The sequence below is a fragment of the Acinonyx jubatus genome, chromosome A2, assembly GCF_027475565.1.
Source record: "Acinonyx jubatus isolate Ajub_Pintada_27869175 chromosome A2, VMU_Ajub_asm_v1.0, whole genome shotgun sequence".
Classification (NCBI taxonomy): Eukaryota; Metazoa; Chordata; class Mammalia; order Carnivora; family Felidae; genus Acinonyx; species Acinonyx jubatus.
Genome location: NC_069383.1, coordinates 139,117,751 through 139,139,027, shown reverse-complemented (window position 1 = coordinate 139,139,027; position 21,277 = coordinate 139,117,751). Strand labels below are relative to the sequence as shown.

Here is a 21,277-nt window from a genome sequence, read left to right as displayed (position 1 = left end):
TCCATTCCCTATAAGCCTCCCCCTTGCCTACAATGCTCTTTCTTGTCACTTTTGCATCTTTGGATCAAGGCCAGTAAGTGGGACTTTTATGACTCCCTTTTCCTCCATTCTCAGCCAGTGTTGTTTTCTCTGGCCTTTGAAACTTCATAGCACTTTATTTATACAAATCTGTCTTAGAACCTTATAATATTTTATCTTGCATTACAATTATTTGCCTTGGGTCTTCTCTTTGCTTAAACTTAACACTCTGAGAAGGCAGACTCTTATTTTTCTTTGTGTGTCCCAATGCACTCAGCACAGCAAAGTGCTGAATGAACTAGAAGCATCCTGAGAGAACTGATAAGCATGCCGATGTGTGTGTATGTGTAGGTGTTGAGAGGTTGTATGTGGAGCAAAGAGATTTTGCTGAGGGAGGATATGCCCAGTCCTAATGTCATATGGCATGGGAGGGCAAAAAACTAGTTAAACACAGAAGAAGAGTCCAGGTCCCTGGAGTAAGGGCTACTATTGTAGACACTGTTTGAAGCACCTTGCACACACCATCTCCCTTTTCATCTTAATGATCCTACGATGCAGGTGAGGTTTACTCTCCCAATTTTATAGTTGAGGAAACCGAGGCTCAGAGAGATTAAGGAACTTGCTCAACATCAAGTAGGTATTAGTGCAGCTGGCTCCATGCTCCATCTTCTTGACTGTCATGCAAAAGTGTCCTGCCCTAGCTTGACCTTGGACCAGCACCACATAAAAGGAGGGCGGTTTAACAAACACCATTCAACAGGTCAGTGGCAGATGAATAAAAAGGAAAAGGACTCTGGGGTTCAGACTACCAGTGCATTTCCCATGGACTACTGTGGAGATGTGTCCTGCAGGATGAACTTTGACCCTGAGCCACACCTGTATGCCATCTTGCATCAGCCCTTACTTCTATGTAAGAGCACCTTCGTCCAGGCCCCAGGGCTCACTAGGGCTATCTTTGGAAATACAACCTGCAGAGTAATGTCCGTGAGTGGGTTAACTTAAAGAACAGTGAGCTCCATGCCCCTGGAAATATCCATGCAGAGTGACCATGCCTGAGTCACGGGAATGTTTGGCAGGAAGAACATGAGGGTGGGGAGGGAGAACTCTATGACCTCTTTTACAAATGATTTGAAAGATCTAAGAGCCTTTGATCTCATCCCCCCCCCTCCTTTGTTTCCCTTACAAAAAAGCTACAGAGAAAATGGGACTAAGTGTCATGCCATGGAAAGAGAAGTGGACAATGGTCTGGAGGTGGGCTGGTCCTACTGAGCTACTGGTGGCTCCTTAGGTGACTGAGGGGAGAAGGTGGCTGCAACTTAGCCAGCCTTTTCTTATTTGCAACTAGGGATAAACTGTCTTTCTTATCTGACAAGATATCTTTGGAGAACATCAGATTATAGGTGTGAATGTGTTTTGAAAAAATTGTGGAAAAGGCAACATGGCATATTCCGAGTCTTTTTTTTAGAGAGGGCGATTTTAAAAAGCCATTCTTACAACATGACTTGAAGGTCATTTGAAATCAAAATGGCATAGAGGTCCCTAACTTTCACATTCAGTTGGAACTCCCTCCTCTTCTTTCTTTAAATGCCTGTAGCAGGCTGATTAATGCCCTCTGCCAAGAGGTCCATATCTTTACTCCCTGGAACATGACTTATGTGGCAAAACAGATTTTACAGATGCGATTAAGTTAATAATCTTGGCATGGGGCAATTCTCCTGGATTACCTGTAACCACCAGGCTTGTCATAAGGGGGAGACAAGAAGGTCAAAGGCAGGAGGAGGAGATGGGACAAATGGAGCAGAGGTTGGAGTGATGTACTTTGAAGATGGAGGAAAAGGCCATGAGCCAGGGAATGCAGGTGGCTGGTAGAGGTTGGAAAAGACAAGGAAGCAGATTCTCCCCATGAAGTCTCCAGAAGGAGCACAATCTTGCCAACACTTTGATTTAGGCTTCTGACCTCCAGATCTGTAAGAAAATAAATTTGTGTTGTTTTAAGCCACTAAATTTGTGGCAGTTTGTTACAGCAGCCTTAGGAAACCAATATGATTTCCTGCCTCTCTTTCTTTCCTTCCTCCTTCCCTCCTCCTACCCCTCCCTCTTCTTCCCCTCCCCTGTTGGCTTCTCCCTTCTCCCTTTTCTCTCTCCCTCTGTCCTTCTCCCCCTCTGTCTGGCTCTCATCCCTTTCCTCCCATCCTTTTCTCCCTACCCTTCCCATCTTCTCCCCTTTTACTCTCCCCTTTTGGGAGTAAACAAACCAAGTAGTAGTTAGAAAAAGACCTGATGATTTAATAGTGATTTCTTTCTTTTCTTTTCTTTTTTTTTTTTTTTTTTGGTTTATGGGATTTTTAAGTTTTCTGCTGATTATTATGAGCTCTTGGTGAAGAGATTAATTCAGTTACCATGATTTGTTTCCTTGTCTTGACTTCATAAAATCACAGGAATACAATAATATAGTTATACATCCCCTGGGCTTGAAAATGCCCAGTAATTACAAGTGATTCACGAGAACAGCTTAACTTGTAAGGGATTGTATTGTGCTCCGTAGTAAGCAGTCATTTATTAGGTTTTAAAAATGCCTTTAGAAAGGATATAATGGGTTCATCAATTAAAAGTATGTTTGGAAAAAACTCTGGGGCTGTCAGTAGTAATTCTTCTTCCCCTCAACTCTTCTTTCCGAAGCTGCCAACTTGTGTGTGGCTCCGCCATGTGTGCCCTCCTTTCCTCGTGCTCCCTGGTGATGGCGGTTCCATCTGAGGAGAGCCGTGGGGGCCTTGCTCAGATGGCCAGGCCTTTCAGAGCCGAGACCGTGGTTCTCTTTCTCAGCCTGGCCATCCATCATTTCATTAGAGCGAGGTTGCCAAATTGACACGTCCTGGCGAAAGCCCCTGATACCGCAGTGGAGATGTGCAGCGTCTCCTCAGGCAGCCGGGTCGCTGTCCTCGTTACTAATGCTCAGCCCTGTCGCTAACAGATGGCTGAGAGTGATCTTCCAGGGGAATTCAGCACCCTTGTGGCAACTGGCACTTCTTCCAAACACACAACTTGTAAAAGTTCTTCTCTTCCCCTGCCCTAGAATGGGCCTCTGCCTTCTTAACTCAAGTGAGAGAGGTTGCTTTCCCTTCCGCTTTTTGCAGAACGAAGTGTGCAAAGCCTGTGCCCCAAGTTTCCTTTCTTGGGAACATGCCATGGCTTTCCCTTCCCCAGACAAGGCTTACGGACGAAGTCTTTGCTCCTTCCTTCTTGGGACAGACTGAGGCTACATCACAGCTGCCCCATCGTTTCTTCTTTGCTTCTCGCCACCTCTTTGTTGCTTCTTTCTGTTCCTTTTCCTTGCTAGTACTTTCCTGGGAGGCAGCCAGCCTCTCCCCACAGCTAATCTTCCTGTCGGTGATCTGCCTCCTGTGGTTTCCTGGGGGACCTTGCTACCTGCCTGCTTCCTGGCCACATAGGCTCTTTCCAGTCTTTTCACTGCTTGCCTGCCACCCTCCCCACGGACTTCTCTGTCTCCCCTCTCACACAGATCCAACTCTTCCATCTGGAAGCACTTCACATAATGCTGCAACTGGCAAATGTTGGTTGATTTCTGTCTCTCCATTCATACCAAATATTTTCGTTTCCCTACATTTCCTTTTACACCTTGCACCTTACATCTAGCACCCATCCCCAATATTCCACTGAAAACTGTAGTCTATCTGTCTCTGTTACCTCCCACTCAAATTCTCTGCTCTTTCCTGAGATATTCTTGGTTCATGCTATTTTGGACACTGCTGATTACCACCTGCCCAGCATACACACAATTTAAAACTTGATTTTCACCTAGTTTCTGGGCTTTCTGTCTCCAAAATCCTCCATACTCTCATTTCTGTTGATTTTTTCCTTCTAAATTGTTATAATTTATCTTGTATTGTCAATGACCACTACAATTGATTCTACATTTTCTATGCCAGTCTATCTCTCACCAGGCCCCAGTACACACACTCAATGTTAGGGATTCTGGTTTCTGCATACATGATATTTATTTTTACCTTTCTAACTTTGTTCATATGTTTATCCATTCAGAAATATTTATTGAGAACTGATTTTGTGCCGGACAGTGTTCTAGTGGGGATATAATGGCAAATAAAGTAGACGGATTACTGCCTTCATGGAGTCTGGAGTCTGATGTGGGAAACCAATGTTAAACAAATAAGCACACAAATAAGAGTTAAATTTGCAAATGTGGGAAGGGCTTTAGAGGAGAGGAATGTGGCATCCTGAGAGAATAACATGGGCAGGAAGGAAGGTAGAGAGAGGAATCTCTCTAATTAGGGAGGTCAGAGGAAGTTGAAGTCTGAAGTTAACTAGATGCAGGGGGTGAGTGAAGAGTTTTATGAGCTAGCAGAAACAGCATGTGTGAAGGCCCTGTGGTATAAGAGATTGAGGGACTTGGTGTAAGAAAAGGCTAGAGGTGAGCAGAGACCAGATCATGCAGGGTTTGCAGACCATAATGAGAGGTTTTAAGGAAAGTGGAGGAGGAGGACATGGTCAGACTTGGGTTTTGAAAAGACTCTGTTCATTTAGTCCACTGTAGCAGTGTCAATTCCTTTTCATTGGGCACACATTTTTGAGACATACCAGAAAAGAGAGCTGGCGGACTAGTTATTGTGAACTTTAAGTCTGTGGAGAGTTTTCAATGAAGATGCGTAAGGCCCCAGGGAACCGGTCTAACAGATGTTGTCAGCAAGGCAGAAGGGGTGAGAAGTGCTTTGGTTTAGCCAAATTCCTCTGGGGACCTCTCTCAGACTCAGCTTCTGTGGCTGAGTTACATTGCCCTGATCTGATATTCAAGAATAACAGCTGGGGCTGAAAGAAGGCGGTGGTGGTAGCTGTGTGCAGGTTGCTGTGGGTAATTGGAGGTAAAAAAAGGAAAAGTGGCTCACCTAATTGCATTCTAAATTACAGCTATTGTTCAATCCCTTCCTTAAAAGTACTTGGTGCATTCAAGAAGAAAAGTCCTTTCTGGAGTAGGGAAACAATGGGGGGGGGTGTCCAGGGAGGGGCTGGATGAACATATATTCACATCCCCTTACTCAAGGTGTTATGTTTGTAAGCACAATTTTGAGTGGCTTGCTCAATTATTTTCACCCTGTGCGTGATAACGGTAATAAACTTAGAAAACTGAAACACATGAGTCTACAGTAATTGTTTTTTAGATAGTGTAATAAGTCATGATAATTGCTTGCAAAGCATTTTCCCCCTCCTTGTCTACAGGGGTAAATACATTAAAGCCACGTTCCTGTATACTCTTTTACAATCTATTAGCATAATAACGCATTATAAAAAAGCCCTGCTGCTGTGGGAAAGTGTGTGATATTGGTCCATTAGACACCTTTGTCTTATATACAGGAAGCTAATGGCACTCTTTATGGGCATGATGTTAGCTTGGTATATGCTTGTTACCAACTAATAGATCCAGAGCGTGAGGTGCTGGTTGATAAAAGTTATCCAACACTAACAATCCACCATGATTCTAGCTTCTTGCTTGAAAATTGCCTTTAGTCCCATGTGAATGGGGAAGTCATCTTGATAAATTTAGCTGCAAGTCAAGTTATAACCAATGTTCACAGAGTGTAATCAAATTAGATCTTAAAGCCTTTAATTTCATTATTAGCATGTATTATTTCTCAAACCTTGTAATTAAATAGCATATTAGGAATAGATAATTTTTTCCCTTTTATACATTTATTAGGTATCTGGGGTTAAATTTGGAGCTTTGTTATAATATGCATCTGTGTATCCTTAAGTGAGGATGGCTTCTTTTTTATCAAAGTATAATTGAAAATATAATATATTAGCTTCAGGTGTACAACATAGTGATCGAACATTTATTACAGGATGGCTTTAATTATACCTGAGGCATTAGAAAAGTAACTGGTTAACTAAACTAAGGGAATTTGTGGCAAATAAGATATCATTATGTTTACCCAAGCACTGTTATAATCTGAGAGCTGTACTATTATCCAAATTATACAGAGGGAAATTAGACACTCATTATTTACTTTTCTTGGACATTTTGTGAGTTTGTACAAAAATTTTCACTGCACACACAAGATTAATTCTTCCTGAGGTTTACATCTGGTTTACCATAAATCAAGAACTTCTGAAGAAATGTTCTTTTCTTATTCTCAGTTAGCAGTAAGAAATCCCCGACTTTGCAGTTATGAAACAGTGAATGTTGTGCAAAGCGGAAGGCACGTGGGGTGCACACAGAGGCAGAGCAGCGATTCAATGACTGCCAAGGGCATGGGTGGCCCCTTGTGCAGCCAAGTGGACTGGCCTGAATCTCTGAGCAAGGTCTGGTCTAGAGGCTTCCTCTCCACCCAGTTGCCTCTCTTCCAATCTCAAACAGGGCCTGTTGCCAGGATTGGCCAAATTCCCAAGAAGCAGGTAGCTCAGCACCTCTCAGCCGTGGCCCCATATCAGAATCACCCGGGAATATTTAAAAATTGCAGATGCCTAACCCCCACCTCCCCACCCCCATTCCAATCCAACGTGTGACTGGAGTTGTACTCACTGTAGTTGTTCCAAAGGGTGGATAATGGGAGCGGTAGGGGCCTGATGGCCCACTCTTGGCTGGCTGCAGAGCCAGGTGGCACGCTTCCAGTGAGCCTGGATCTACCCTGCCCTGGAAGTCACTGGTGCCTGATCACTCCTGACACAATTATAGCAGATGCATCATCCCTGGCTTAAGATATTCCTCTCTAGGTATCATAGGTAGAGAATTTGCTCATCACTTTGCAAATATTTACTAAAAAGTTACTTGCCAGTTGCCAGGCACTCTTGTAGAGTCTAGGGATATAATAGTGAAGAAAACAGGCATTTTTTTTCCTGAAACTAGAAGGGGGGGAATAAAAAAGAGAAATAAAGGAAAATGCATACCAAATAGGAGGTTGCTTCCTAGGAAGGAAAGACACCTGAAGCTAAGATAGAGAATGGCAACTTCATGTCTTGCAAAGATTCACTCACAGAAGTGGAGCCTTGGTTGTCGGAAGAGGCTCTGGCAGGAGCCAAGCCAGTCCAAAAACTCATTCTGGACTGCCTGGGGTGGATCTTGCCTTTTCATTCACTGTAGTTACATTTTTTTCCTGTCTGTGACATGAGGACATTGATATAATTTGCTTCCCTTGGAACTGACTCTTCGCCACACCCACTTGAGTCTCCCTTAGATATTGGTGGTCTTTAGTGGTTGGGGGTCACCCGTGTCTTCATCTGCTCAGGGGCAGGCTGGTTTTTAATCTCATCTACAGAGAGCAGCCCCTGAAAAAGACTCTCAGATTACAAAATGTCTCCTCCTTCTTGTCATTTCTGTCTCCAGACCCCTTCATAGCCGAAGCCCCAAGAATCAGCTTCATTTTTCAAGGATCCTCTAGGGCACAGTCTGTACATGGAAGTAGAATAATGATGTTCTCAAGGACTTCCTTCCCACTCCTGCAGGGGAAGCCCTTGGTGCCAAATTATTGACACTGCCTCATTCTCTGCCACATTGAATAAATACATTTAAAATGGGATTAGTTTGTGAGTCCTTGGCTTGATTTATAATACATTTTATATTCAGATGTGCTGCTACTGTTTATCTCCACAAAATAAATATTAAAAATGTGTTTGAATCTCACATTAAATTTATATTCTTGCTATTACAATTTTATTTCTGTCAAGTGATAATCACTTTTCAGACATAAGGCAGAAGTAAAAGCACATATGCAAATAAAAGTAGTTATTATTTCTCCTTAAGATGTCTCCTTAAGGTCTTACTCTGGGCTTACTCCTTTCTCACATACAATCTATATAATGAATATTGGGATGAATATGAGCTCCTTGGTTCTCACAGTGTATCTAGGCAATTTGTTTCTGTTAATGAGGTTGTTTTTTTTTCCATTTCTTGAGATCCAGACAAAAGGAAACAGTGAGTCCTTTGTCATCCACTGTTGTTGGGTGTCCAGTTGGTGCCAGAGACCCACAATTGGTAATAACATGCTTTGGATTTGTATTTTCAGTAGTGGGGATGGGAACTGCTAGCATCCACACATTTTTTTTTTTTTTTTTTTTTTTTTTTTTTTTTTTTACTAGTTGCCCTTACAGCTAGTGGCCAGGGACCACATGTATGGGATGAGTGAAGTGGAGAACAGCTTCAGTCATGGAACAACTCTGCATCAAAACTATGATCTGATCTGGTCATCACACTATTTGAAACCATACTACAGCATCGCAGTTCAGCCTATTGGATCAATACTACTACTACTACTACTACTACTACTAATAATAATAATATAATTGGGATGATTAAACCTAATTAGTTTTGAAATCTTGGTTATAGAACTGGTGTGAGGAGAGGAATTGTAAATTACAAATTCAAGCAGTCTTCTGTCTCTAAAAGTGGACACTATTTAACTTTCGGAGAATTTAGGGATATAGCTTTGAAAATTGTGGTATTGTAACCCAAAAACCTCACTCTCCCTAAGGACTGACTTTCAAGGGTTTTTGTTGTTGTTATTTAATTTTAAAGTAAGCTGTTTAATCGGAATTATACCAAAAGAAGTAATACCTGTGCCTTTTGTAAGCTATTTGATAATCTCTCATGGATAATATTATTAAGAATGTGAATTATCACAACTACCATATAGTGAATGCACAGGCACTGTGATGAGCACTTCACATATATGACTTCATACCATCCTACAGAAAACCTATGAGGTCGGTATTATTATTGTACCCATTTTACAAATGAGAACACTGAGCCACAGGGAAATTAAATAATGTCTTCAGAGTCATCTCATTGACTCAGTAGTGGAACTGAGAGATTCCAAAATGCATTTGTCTCATTCCCAAGTTGGCGTTCTTGCTCAGTATCCTTTATGCCCTATGGAGAAGATTTTTGAAAATATGGAAGATAAAGCTGATATGCGTTTTTAGCTGTTTGATCAAGTGTGTATGAAGAACACTGAGGTAACAAGGAGTCTTAGGTTTCAGTTTTGGCTTAATCACTTATTATTTTTGTGTCCTTAAACAAGCACTTTTACAATTTGGGGTCTTAATTTCTTCATCTGAAAAACAGGACTAATGATACTTAAATCAGAAGTCAGGAGAGCATTTTGTAATTTAAGAACACTCTGTGGATGCCTCAAATTCTCTCCTTGGTTCTATCTTACTCAATATTTTCATTATCTTGAAGATAAGTAGGCCATGATTATCAAATTTGTGGATAACATAAGCCTGAGAAGGATATCTAATTTGTTGAATGAGGCAATCAGGACACAAAAAGGTACTGTAGACTGAACAAATGATCAAGACATTCATGATGAAATTGAACCACTTTAAAAAGTCACATAAAGGACAATGGTATTTAGTTGATTCCAAACTAATGACTGACATTGATTGAGCAATTACCATGTGTCAAGTGCTATTTTCAGCTCTTTACACATATTATTATACAATTCTTACAACTGCTTGGAGTAGGCACTGTGCATATTCTCCCTTTACAGGTAAGGAAACTGAGTCATGAAGAGATTATTTGCCTAAAGCCATTAAGCTAGTAAAGGGAGGAGACAGCATGTTGAGCCCAGAAGATCTGGACTCTTTAATTCTACACCAAAGTGTGTTGTTGAGAGGGCTCACACAGGTTTTTGGCCATGTTAATAGAAATATTGCATCTAGGTGAGACTTAGTAAGAGTGAGAATTAGGCAACATACTCTTGGATGTTCTACAAATTTTATATGATTATATTCATACATCGAGGGTCCTTGGCAAACCAGAGAACATGGAGAGAAGAGCTGTGAGGATGATATCATCTAAAGGAATGCTTGGGGGAGTGTGGAAATGTCATCCTTGGAGACAAGGACCTATGACAGAACAGCCATCTTTAGGTATTTGCTATAGGGAAGCTAGAATTGAACTCTTTTGTGAGTTTCAAGGAGCAGACCTGAGCATATGGAGAGATATTAGGGTAATTTCTGTTCAATGTAAGTAAGACTTGGCTGAAGATGAAATCTGCCTGCTAGTAGAATGAGCCTCTGCTAAAAGTCGGCACTCAATCATAAAAAGTATTCGGGCTGAGAACACTCAGGTGGCTTCCCACCAGAGAGCTGAGCTGTTAGTAGATTTCTGTATCAGTGGGAGTATCCATAGTTTTATAGTATCCATATAATTTATATAATTTATAAATATATAAATCCATATAATTTATAAATATACTATATATAAATATATATTATATATATATTATATATATATAATTTATAAATATATAAATCCATATAATTTATAAATTATAGTATCCATATAATTTCTAATAGCTTTTCCAACCTCAAAATTCTACCACTTCATTCACTAACTATACAGGCCTCATGCTTCATCCTTAAACATAGATATTTTTCTGTGGTAACCCCAAAAGGTTCATGATTAACTGGGCTTGAGCTTTATACATTTCATTGATGAAACAGCCGCAGTCGATTAGGGCAAGGGTAAACACTTGGACCAATCTGGCTCAGTCAGGTTCTCTTGGAATTTGGGATCAGTTGTCTCTCTGGAGCTGGGTCGTACTGAAGCCATGGAGTTGCAACAACCATTTCCATGCTGTAAGTGGGGAAATTAAAAATACTGATTGGCAAGGAAACAGATAAATAAAGCAGATGCAGAGTAAGGATCTCATGTAAGATGAGAAATCACATGATCCAAGGAGAGAAAGAGAAACTGAGAGATGATGAGTCTCATTACTTTGGTTCCCACTGGCTTATAGATTCTGGACTTTAGTTCCCCAAGCCTGGCTGGCTTGCTGCTTCTGGGTTCAAGGACACACACTGGATACTCCCGATTAGTTACCATTATTGTGCTCAAAGCATTCTGAATAGGTTTCTATAATTTGCCACCCAAAGTATTTAACTTTAGACCATTCTTTTTAACTAGGGTAACTCTTCTTTCTTTGTATCAAAAACTTACTTTCACTGTCTTCGATTGACCACTTAACAGTGGCAAGTCATTACAGGTACACATTTTCCCCCAAAGATATAATGGTTATAATTAAGTGATTCAACAGTACTTTAATGCAGAAGGGCCTGGGCTATCCAAATGTCAGACTAAATTATAAAGTGAGCAGAACTAAAATGCCACAGGATGTAACCATCCATAATTTATGAGTAGTAGGATCAGATCAGTTCATAAAATGAGCTAGAATAATTTTTTCATGGTTCCATATGTTTTTATTAAAAGATATATCTCACTAGCAGTGAAATACTGAAGATTAATAACAATTCAGAAGAGTGAAGCATTCTTACCATATCCCTGGGACCTCATGTTTTTGATTGTGTACCAGGGGAAATGTCATTAGTTGAGGAACTGCTCTATCAGCCTTTGGGAATATGAACCATGAATATTTTAGGTGAGACATTGGTTCTCAGGAGGATCCCATGCTGCTGTTTTTGCTATGGTAGAAATCTCATGTGTTTTCCAGGACAGACACCCTCTGAGATGTGAACAGTAAGAGGAATCCTTATAGGCTTCTAGAGCAGAGCCCTGCCTGCCAAGAATAAATCCAAACTGGAGATTGTTTGCCATGGGTCTATGTGACAGAAACATTTGCAATCGTGTCACTGAAAATGTTTGTTTTGCTGGGTCTACATGGCAAATAGGATACAGATCAGTGAGCAAAGAAATGGCTTGCTGAGTAGGCTGGACATCGTTGATGAAATGTTTGCTGGAAGCATGTACCATGAGTCTTACTTCTGTACCCCATCTAGGGGTTGCCACGCTGGCTGACAGCATTTCCAGCCTCAGCATTTATGAGAAATGAGCTGGAGTATTTGTCATCATTAAGGCTCTAGATTGTTTTCTAGGAGTGTTAAACCTTCTGACCGTATTGTAACTCACGGAGTTTGACCCACATCTCTCTTGAAGTTTGGAGAGGACGGCTATCCTTTACTTTTATGGAATAGATGTGTTCCAAGGAGCTACCAGTAAAGTACATTGTATAAAGTAAATCCCGTTTCCCCATTGATTTACTTTATAAAACTAGAGATGTGCACGTACCATGGAAAGAAATCCACTACATGTTTGGTAAGGAGGCAGCTTAGGTGGCCTCTACTACAGTCTGATGGTGAAGCCCCCCAAATGCTGTCATTCATGACTGGCTGCAGAAGACAATAGTTCACCATTAGTACCCTAATTTTCTTCTGTGAAGTTTCCCTGCACCAAGGCTTCCTCATAACCACTGGACATCTGCTGTGTATTTCATATCCTGTAGGATTTCCATGCAAGCTGGGAATCTCCTTACACTATACTCATGATTTTAATCTCTTTTTTCTCTTTAAAAAATTTTGTTAAAATATCATTTAGCCAAGCTGGACCATAACATCATACACCAGTTCAAATCTCCAAAGATGTCATTGTTGTGATACCAGGATGCAAATTGGGAACCCCAGGGTGGGTCTAGGCCTAGAAGATACTATACCATCATTTTAAAGTCAAGGAGCAACACAGGAGAATAGTACCTGAGAGATATAGTTACAGTCGACTGAATAAATTCCCAGATTAGAACTGTACATATGCATAAGATGTGATGAATGAACTGAGGGAAAATGAGTTAGAATTCACTAAAATAACAGCGCCCTTTGCAAAACTACATAGAACATGTTTACTTTTCAGTACATTGTTTTGAGTCTCAGTAAATATGAGTTATTAATTGCCCTGTGATTAGTGAAATCTATCTTTTCTTCATGGTTGATTGGGGAAGGAGAGGGAGCCTGCTGAAGTCAGTGCCTGAAGCCTCTGTTTGGTTAGTAGCAGCCAGCACAACATTCCTTTGCCTATGAGGGAAAGCGAATATTTTGAGAAATGAGGAAAAATAACTTCTGATGTTAACTAGATTCCTCAGAGGTCTAATACCTAGATTTGGTTTGTTTTTCTGAATTTTAATAAGTGGTATTGGGGTTTGTTCAATTTCCCTATTTTCAAGTTTATTATATGCATCCAGAGAGAATGATAAATTTCTATAGTTACCAGGGCTTAGCACTCCACCAACTTGGTTAAACTCATTACAGTGCACCTAGCTATTCCGCACATGTAGCTCCAGTGTGGGTCATGTCATGTCCTCTATCCCTGTAATGAGTGTAGCACATCCCTCTCATTATGGTGAAGAAAAGCCTCCACTGCTGTTGTTTTCTGTCCTACTAACAGCCCTGGGACCGAAGTCCATGGCACTAAAGTGGGCTTACTTCTTTGACAACCACCATGGCTTATAGATTTATTCAGTACTTGCCATGTGCCAGACACTGTGCCAAAGGCTTTGCTTGCGTTCTCCCAGTCACTTCTCTGTCCAACCTATTGCCATGCCACAAATTGGCAAACCAAAGCTCAATGGGTGAATTCACTTACTCAAGCCCACACAGCTAGTGGTAAGTGGCTGAGCAGGAACCTGAAACCAGATCAGTTCCTGCCAGGGTGCAGACTGGTAATCACTTTTCTCCACCACCTCTTTCTCCGATTGCCATTTAATACCAGGCTACTAGACCATGTCACATCAAAATGGGCATAATGCAGGCTGTCAAAATAAGGCATTCAATCAAGAAGGTTGCTGAAGGACTTGTGACGGAGTATGGCTCTTACCCTGGTTGAAATTTCTGTGCTTCAAGACAAAAAGAACATGGTAGATTTTTTTTCCTCAACAAACTTCATGATAAGTCTGTCATGTATCATTGACCTAAGAGAGGGCAATAACAACCCAGAAGGGCACTTTCATTTCTAGGATATTCTAAAAATAACCTGTTTGATTAATAGCTATGTCCACAGACAATAGAAGTCCACATTATGGCTGAGGAAAGGGATACCGTTCTCCCCTCACTTCCCAGGTGTTTCTCAAACTGATCCAATTACTTAGATCACCTTATTCTGACTTTTTCATTTAACCTTTATGTATCCCTGGGATTTAATTTATTCAGGGTGAATAACCTCAACTCATGGGATGTTTTTGCCCAAAGCAGGACAGAGATAAACCATTTCTCTCAGAAATAAGCCTTAGTGACCTTTGTACCACAGTTTAGGGTACTTACAAACCATTGAGATGAATGCTCAATCAGAATATGGCAACAAAGGTCATCTTGAGGTCCAATGACCCTGTCTCTATAGTTACATCCCTCAGTTATCCAGTTCAGAGAATCAGAAAGCCCTGCAGGTGGTGACCATGTGCCTCTATGAGATTCTTAGATAGTATTATCTCAGGAAAGTTAAATAACTCATCAGTTTGGGGAAGGAGAAAAGAAAAATGAATTAATTGACCTGTTCATTCAAAAAAATTGGCCTAGAGAGCTGCAAGGAGTTTTTTCCTTAGAAAAAAACCAACTCTATTCCCAATATTGAGACAAGAACTCATCTATCTGAGACATAATAACAGTCTTTCTTAGAGGATTATGGACAGAGAGTACTTACCCGGAGTGTTTTGATTATATTTTCCAAGCATAACAGTTTATAAAAGTATGAATAGAAAATTTCAAGTATAGTGTTGTAGATAGTAATAAAGTAATAATGATAATAATAATAATAGCCACAGATTCCTCTTATCCTTGCATACATGCATTTTTGCCATGTGAATTGGCTGCTGTTCCTGTCAAGAGTTGGAGTCACTTTTTCTACCCTTCGGCTTTCTGTGACCAGTAGAATGGGGCAGAAGTGATGACATTATGGGCTTCAGGGGATATTGCAGTTAATCTTCTCAAGCTTTTGCTGTCCTAAGATGTCCATGTGAGAAAGCTTGGGCTAGCCTCCTCAAGGATGAGAGACAACATGGAGTAGAGACATCACAGCTTTGGCTCCGTAAACCAACCAACCTGTTCACAGCTGACCCACCAGTTGCCTGCAGAATCACCCAGTTGACCCACAGACTTGTGAACAATCATAAAATTATTGTAAGCCTTTAATTTGGGAATGCTTTTATGCAGGTTACATATACTGAGTGTCATTCTAATACACACATACTTTAAAATGTAAATATATCTCTGGATGGTAGAATTATAGGTGACTTTAATTATCTTTTTTATACTTTTATTTTTTAAATTTATTAATTTATTTGTTTATCATAGCTTTATTCTCAATATTATCACAATTTCATGTTTATTTTTTCATTATGCTTTTTTTTGTAATAGCAAACAGTTTTACCAACTTGGATTATATTATTTATTGTTCTTTTTTTAAAACATTTTTAAGTTTTTTAAATTTACATCCAAGTTAGTTAGCATGTAGTGCAACAATGATTTCAAGAGTAGATTCCTTAATGCCCCTTACCATTTAGCACATCCCCCCCACACACAACCCCTTCAGTAACCCTCTGTTCTCTATATTTAAGAGTCTCTTATGTTTGTCTCCTCCCTGTTTTTATATTATTTTTGCTTCCCTTCCCTTGGGTTCATCTGTTCTGTGTTTTAAAGTCCTCTAATGAGTGAAGTCATATGATATTTGTCTTTCTCTGACTAATTTCGCTTAGCATAATACCCTCTAGTTCCATCTACCTAGTTGCAAATGACAAGATTTCATTCTTTTTGATTACCGAGTATTACTCCATTGTATATATATGTCACATTTTTATCCTTTCATCCATCAGTGGACATTTGGGCTTTTTCCATATTTTAGCTATTGTTGATAGTGCTGCTATAAACATTGGGGTGCATATGCCCCTTCGAAACAGCATACTTGTATCCCTTGGATAAATACCTAGTAGTGCAATTGCTGGGTCATAGGGTAGTTCTATTTTTAATTTTTTGAGGAACCTCCATATTGTTTTCCAGAGTGGCTGCACCAGTTTGCATTCCCACCAGCAGTGCAAAAGAGATCCTCTTTCTCCGCATCCTCGCCAACATCTGTTGTTGCCTGAGTTGTTAATGTTAGCCATTCTGACAGGTGTGAGGTGGTATCTTATTGTGGTTTTGATTTGTATTTCCCTGATGATGAGTGATGTTGAACATTGTTTCATGTGCCTGTTGGCCATCTGGATGTCTTCTTTGGAGAAGTGTCTATTCATGTCTTTTGCCCATTTCTTCACTGGATTATTTGTTTTTTTGGGTGTTGGGTTTGTTAAGTTCTTAATAGATTTTGGGTATTAACCCTTTATCTGTTATGTCGTTTGCAAACATCTCCCATTCTGTCGGTTGCCTTTTAGTTTTGCTGATTGTTTCCTTCGCTGTGCAGAAGCTTTTTATTTTGATGAGGTCCCAGTAGTTCATTTTTGCTTTTCTTTCCCTTGCCTCTGGAGACGTGTTGAGTAAGAAATTGCTGCAGCCAAGATCAAAGAGGTTTTTGCCTGCTTTCTCCTCAAGGATTTTGATGGCTTCCTGTCTTACATTGAGGTCTTTCATCCATTTTGAGTTTATTTTTGTGTATGGTGTAAGAAAGTAGTCCAGGTTCATTTTCCTGAATGTTGCTGTCCAGTTTTCCCACCACCAGTTGCTGAAGAGACTGTCTTTAATCCATTGTATATTCTTTCCTGCTTTGTCAAAGATTAGTTGGCCATACGTTTGTGGGTCCATTTCTGGGTTCTTTTTTGTGTTCCATTGATGAGTACTTCTTTTTGTGCCAGTACCATACTGTCTTGATAATTACAGCTTTTTAATACAGCTTGAAGTCCATGATTGTGATGCCTCCTGCTTTGGTTTTCTTTTTCAAGATTGCTCTGGCTATTCGGGGTCTTTTCTGGTTCCATACAAATTTTAAGATTGTTTCTTCTAACTTTGTGAAGAATGCGGTGTTATTTTGATAGGTATTGCATTGAATATGTAGATTGCTTTGGGTAGTATTGACATTTTAAAAATAGTTGTTCTTCCTATTCAGGAGCATGGAATATTTTCCCATTTTTTTGGTGTCTTCTTCAATTTCTTTCATAAGCTTTCTATAGTTTTCAGTGTATAGATTTTTTTTCACCTCTTTGGTTAGATTTATTCCTAGGTATTTTATGGTTTTTGGTACAATTGTAAGTGGGATTGAGTCTTTGATTTCCCTTTCTGTTTCTTCATTGTTGGTGTATAGGAATGTAGCAGATTTCTTTGCGTTGATTTTATATCCTGAGACTTTGCCGAATTCATGGATCAGTTCTAGCAGTTTTTTTTGTGGAATCTTTTGGGTTTTCCATATAGAGTATCACGTCATCTGAGAAGAATGAAAGTTTGACCTCCTCCTGTGTGATTTGCATGCCTTTTGTTTCTTTGCGTTGTCTGATTGCTGAGACTAAAACTTCCAATACTATGTTGAATAATAATGGTGAGAGTGGACATACCTGTCTTGTTCCTGACCTTAGGGGGAAAGCTCTCAGTTTCCCCATTGAGGATATTAGTGTTGAGTCTTTCACATATGGCTTTTACGATCTCGAGGTATGATCCTTCTATCCCTACTTTCTTGAATTTTTTTTTATCAAGAAAGGATGTTGTATTTTGTCAAATGTTTTCTCTGCATCTATTGAGAGGATCATGTGGTCCTTGTCCTTTCTTTTTTTGTTTGCGATGAATCACATTGATTGTTTTGTGGATATTGAACTAGCCCTGCATCCCAGGTATAAATCCCACTTGGTCGTAGTGAATAATTTTTTTAATGTATTGTTGGATCCGGTTGGCTAATATCTTGTTGAGGATTTTTGCATCCATGTTTTGCATCAGGGAAATTGGTCTATAGTTCTCCTTTTTAGTGGGGTCTTTGGTTTTGGAATCAAGGTAATGCTGGGTTCTTAGAAACGATTTGGAAGTTTTCCTTCCATTTCTATTTTTTGGAACAGCTTCAAGAGAATAGGTGTTAACTCTTCCATAAATGTTTGTTAGAATTCCCCTGGGAAGCCATCTAGCCCCGGACTCTTGTTTTTTGGGGATATTTTTTATTACTAATTTTATTTCTTTACTGATTATGGGTCTGATCAAATTTTCTATTTCTTCCTGTTTCAGTTTTAGTAGTATATATGTTTCTAGGAATTTTCCATTTCTTCCAGATTGCCCATTTATTGGTGTATAATTGCTCATAATATTCTCTTACTATTTTTTTTTTTTTAATTTCTGCTGTGTTGGTGGTGATCTCTCCTGTTCCATTCTTGATTTTTTTTATTTGGGTCCTTTCCTTTTTCTTTTTGATCAAACTGGCTAGTGGTTTGCCAATTTTGTTAATTCTTTCGAAGAACCAGCTTCTGGTTTCATTGATCTGGTCTACTGTGGTTTTTTTTGGTTTCAATAGCATTGATTTCTGCTCTATTCTTTATTATTTCCTGTCTTCTGCTGGTTTTGGGTTTTATTTTCTGTTCTTTTCCCAGCTCTTTAAGGCGTAAGTTTACGTTGTGTATCTGAGATCTTTCCTCCTTCTTTAGGAAGGCATGGATTGCTATATACTTTCCTCTTATGACCACCTTTGCTGCATCCCAGAGGTTTGGGGTTGTGGTGTTATTATTTTCATTGGCTTCCATGTACTTTTTAATTTCCTCTAACTTCTTGGTTAGTCCATTCATTCTTTAATAGGATGTTCTTTAGTCTCCAAGTATTTGTTACCTTTCCAAATTTTTTCTTGTGGTTGATTTCAAGTTTCATAGCATTGTGGTCTGAAAATATGCAAGTATGATCTCAATCTTTTTGTACTTGTTGAAGACTGATTTGTGTCCCAGTATGTGATCAATTCTGGAGAATGTTCCATGTGCACTGGAGAAGAATGTATATTCTGCTGCTTTAGGATGAAAGGTTCTGAATATATCTGTTAAGTCCATCTGGTCTAGTGTGTCATGCAAAACCATTGTTTCCTTGTTTATTTTCTGATTAGAAGATCTGTCTATTGTTGTAAGTGGGGTGTTGAAGTCCCCTACTATTACGGTATTATTATCAACTGGTTTCTTCATGTTTGTGATTAATTGATATGTATATTTGGGTGCTTTCACATTTGGAGCATAAATGTTTATAATTGTTAGGTCTTCTTGGTGGGCAGACCCTTTAATTATGATAAAATGCCCTTATTCATCTCTTGTTGCAGTCTTTATTTTAAAGTATAGATTGTCTGATATAAGTGTGGCTACTCTGGCTTTCTTTTGTTGACCATTAGTATGATAGATGGTTCTCCATCCCCTTACTTTCAATCTGAAGGTGTGTTTAAGACTAAAATGGGTCTCTTGTAAAGAGTATATAGATGGATCTTTTTTTCTTATCCATTCTGTAATCCTATGTCTTTTGATTGGAGCATTTAGTCCATTGACGTTTAGAGTGAGTACTGAAAGATATTAATTTATTGCCATTATGTTTCTTGTGGAGTTGGAGTGTCTGGTGGTCTTCAGTCCTTTCTAGTCTTTGTTGCTTTTGGTCTTTTTTTTTTTTTTCATCTTTTCTCCACTTAGAGACTCCCCCTTATAATTTCTTGCAGGGCTTGTTTAATGGTCACAAACTCCTTTAGTTTTTTTATCTGGGAAACTTTTTATCTCTCTTTCTATTTTGAATGACAGCCTGCTGGATAAAGAGTCCTTGGCTGCATATTTTTCTGATTCAGCACATTGAATATATCCTGACACTCTTTTCTGGCCTGCCAAGTTTCTGTGGATAGGTCTGCTGCAAACCTGATCTGTCTTCCCTTGTAGGTTTAGGACTTTTTTTTCCCCTTACTGCTTTCATGATTCTTTCCTTGCCTGAGTATTTTGTGAATTTGACTATGGTGTGCCTTGGTGATGGTCGGCTTTTGTTGAATCTAATGGGAGTCCTCTGTGCTTCCTGGAGTGTGATGTCTGTGTCTTTCCCCAGATTAAGAAAGTTTTCTACTCTGATTTGCTCACATAACCCTTCTACCCCTTTTTCTCTCTCTTCATCTTCTGGGACTTCTATGATTCTGATGTTGTTCCTTTTTAATGAGTTACTGATTTCTCTAATTCTCAAATCATGCTCTTTTGCTTTAGTGTCCTTTTTTCCTGCTTCCTTATTCTCCATAGTTTTTCCTCCCCTATCACTGATCACTGTTCTGCCTCATCCATCGTTGTTCTGGTGGCATCCATTTGAGATTGCAGCTCTGTTATAGCATTTTTTATTTCATCCCAACTAGCTTTTACTTCTTTTATCTCCACAGAAAGGGATTCTAATCTATTTTCGACCCCAGCTAGTATTCTTATTATCCCGATTCTAGATTCTGGTTCATACATCTTTCTTGTATCTATGCTGGTTAAGTCCCTGGCTGTCGTTTCTTCCTGCTCTTTGTTTTGGGGTGAAGTCCTTTGTTTCATCATTTTGAAGGAAGAAAAAGAATTAATGAGGTAAAAAAATTAAAATAAAAAAAATTAAAATTAAAAATTAAAAACAATACACACACACACAAATCAAATAATGATGCTAGATCCTAGGTATGTTTTGGTCTGGTTGTTGAAAGGGGCTTATAGATTAAAGAAATAAAAGGAAAAAGAAAAAAAGAAAATGCTTGAAAATTTGAAAAATGAATACAATGAGATAGAGTAAAATGAAACGATGGAAGTAAAATAGAGTTTAAAAAATTTACAGAAAAGTCAAAAATGTAGTAGAACAATTAAAGAAAAATATTTTTAACAAAAATTGAAAATAAAAATAAATTTTTTCTTTTTGTATTCAAGAAAAAGAAAAGAAACATAAAAGAAAAAAATTTGAATAGATGGACCAGCGAAGAGACTGAAACACGATTGAAATTACATCTTTTTCTCCTAGAAGTCAAAGTATGAAGTACTTTATAGTACGTAAACTAAGCAGGTGAGAGTCTTGTGGTGTTCCTCAAGAGCGAGGTTGGTCCAGTGGGCGGGTCTTAGTGTAATGGCTTCGTTCCCCACTAGATGGTGCTGCTTAGCTTACTGGGGTGGATTGTTGTGGTGCTTGTAAGTTTGTATGCATATATGCGGGAGGGGTGAAAATGACATCACCCAGCTACCCAGTCTCTAGTATCGGAACTCTGTTCTCCCCGAGTAGCAATCGTGCACCCATCCTTAGTCTCTGGCTTCCATCCACTCCCTGCTTTTACACTGCCCATGACCAAGCCATCAGGTTGTCAGGCAGCACCTTCCTGACTGAGTTTTATCTCAGATGTGGCTGTTTTTCCCAACCCCTTATTTCTGAGGGACCACGGCTTTGACCTGTTCTGCCCCTCTGTAGGAGGGTCTCACTGAGCAATGGCCAGTGCCGGCTGCACCCAAGAACATTCGCAGGACCATGCTGTTGCTGATGCCCAGAGACTGTGGCTGGGTGCCAGTATGCCCCAGAAAAAATTTGCATGATCCTATAGCAGCAGTGT

At 39.5% G+C, this 21,277-nt stretch overlaps 1 long non-coding RNA gene across 1 annotated transcript in view; it reads left to right on the top strand.

The window, feature by feature from the left end:
• Positions 1 to 20,838, top strand: part of LOC106968861 (uncharacterized) — a 202,520-nt gene extending 181,682 nt beyond the window's left edge. Inside the window, exon 9 of the long non-coding RNA XR_008297102.1 lies at positions 20,610 to 20,838. This is a non-coding gene — a long non-coding RNA (uncharacterized LOC106968861). The remainder of the gene's footprint in view (positions 1 to 20,609) is intronic.
• Positions 20,839 to 21,277: the final 439 nt, after the last annotated feature.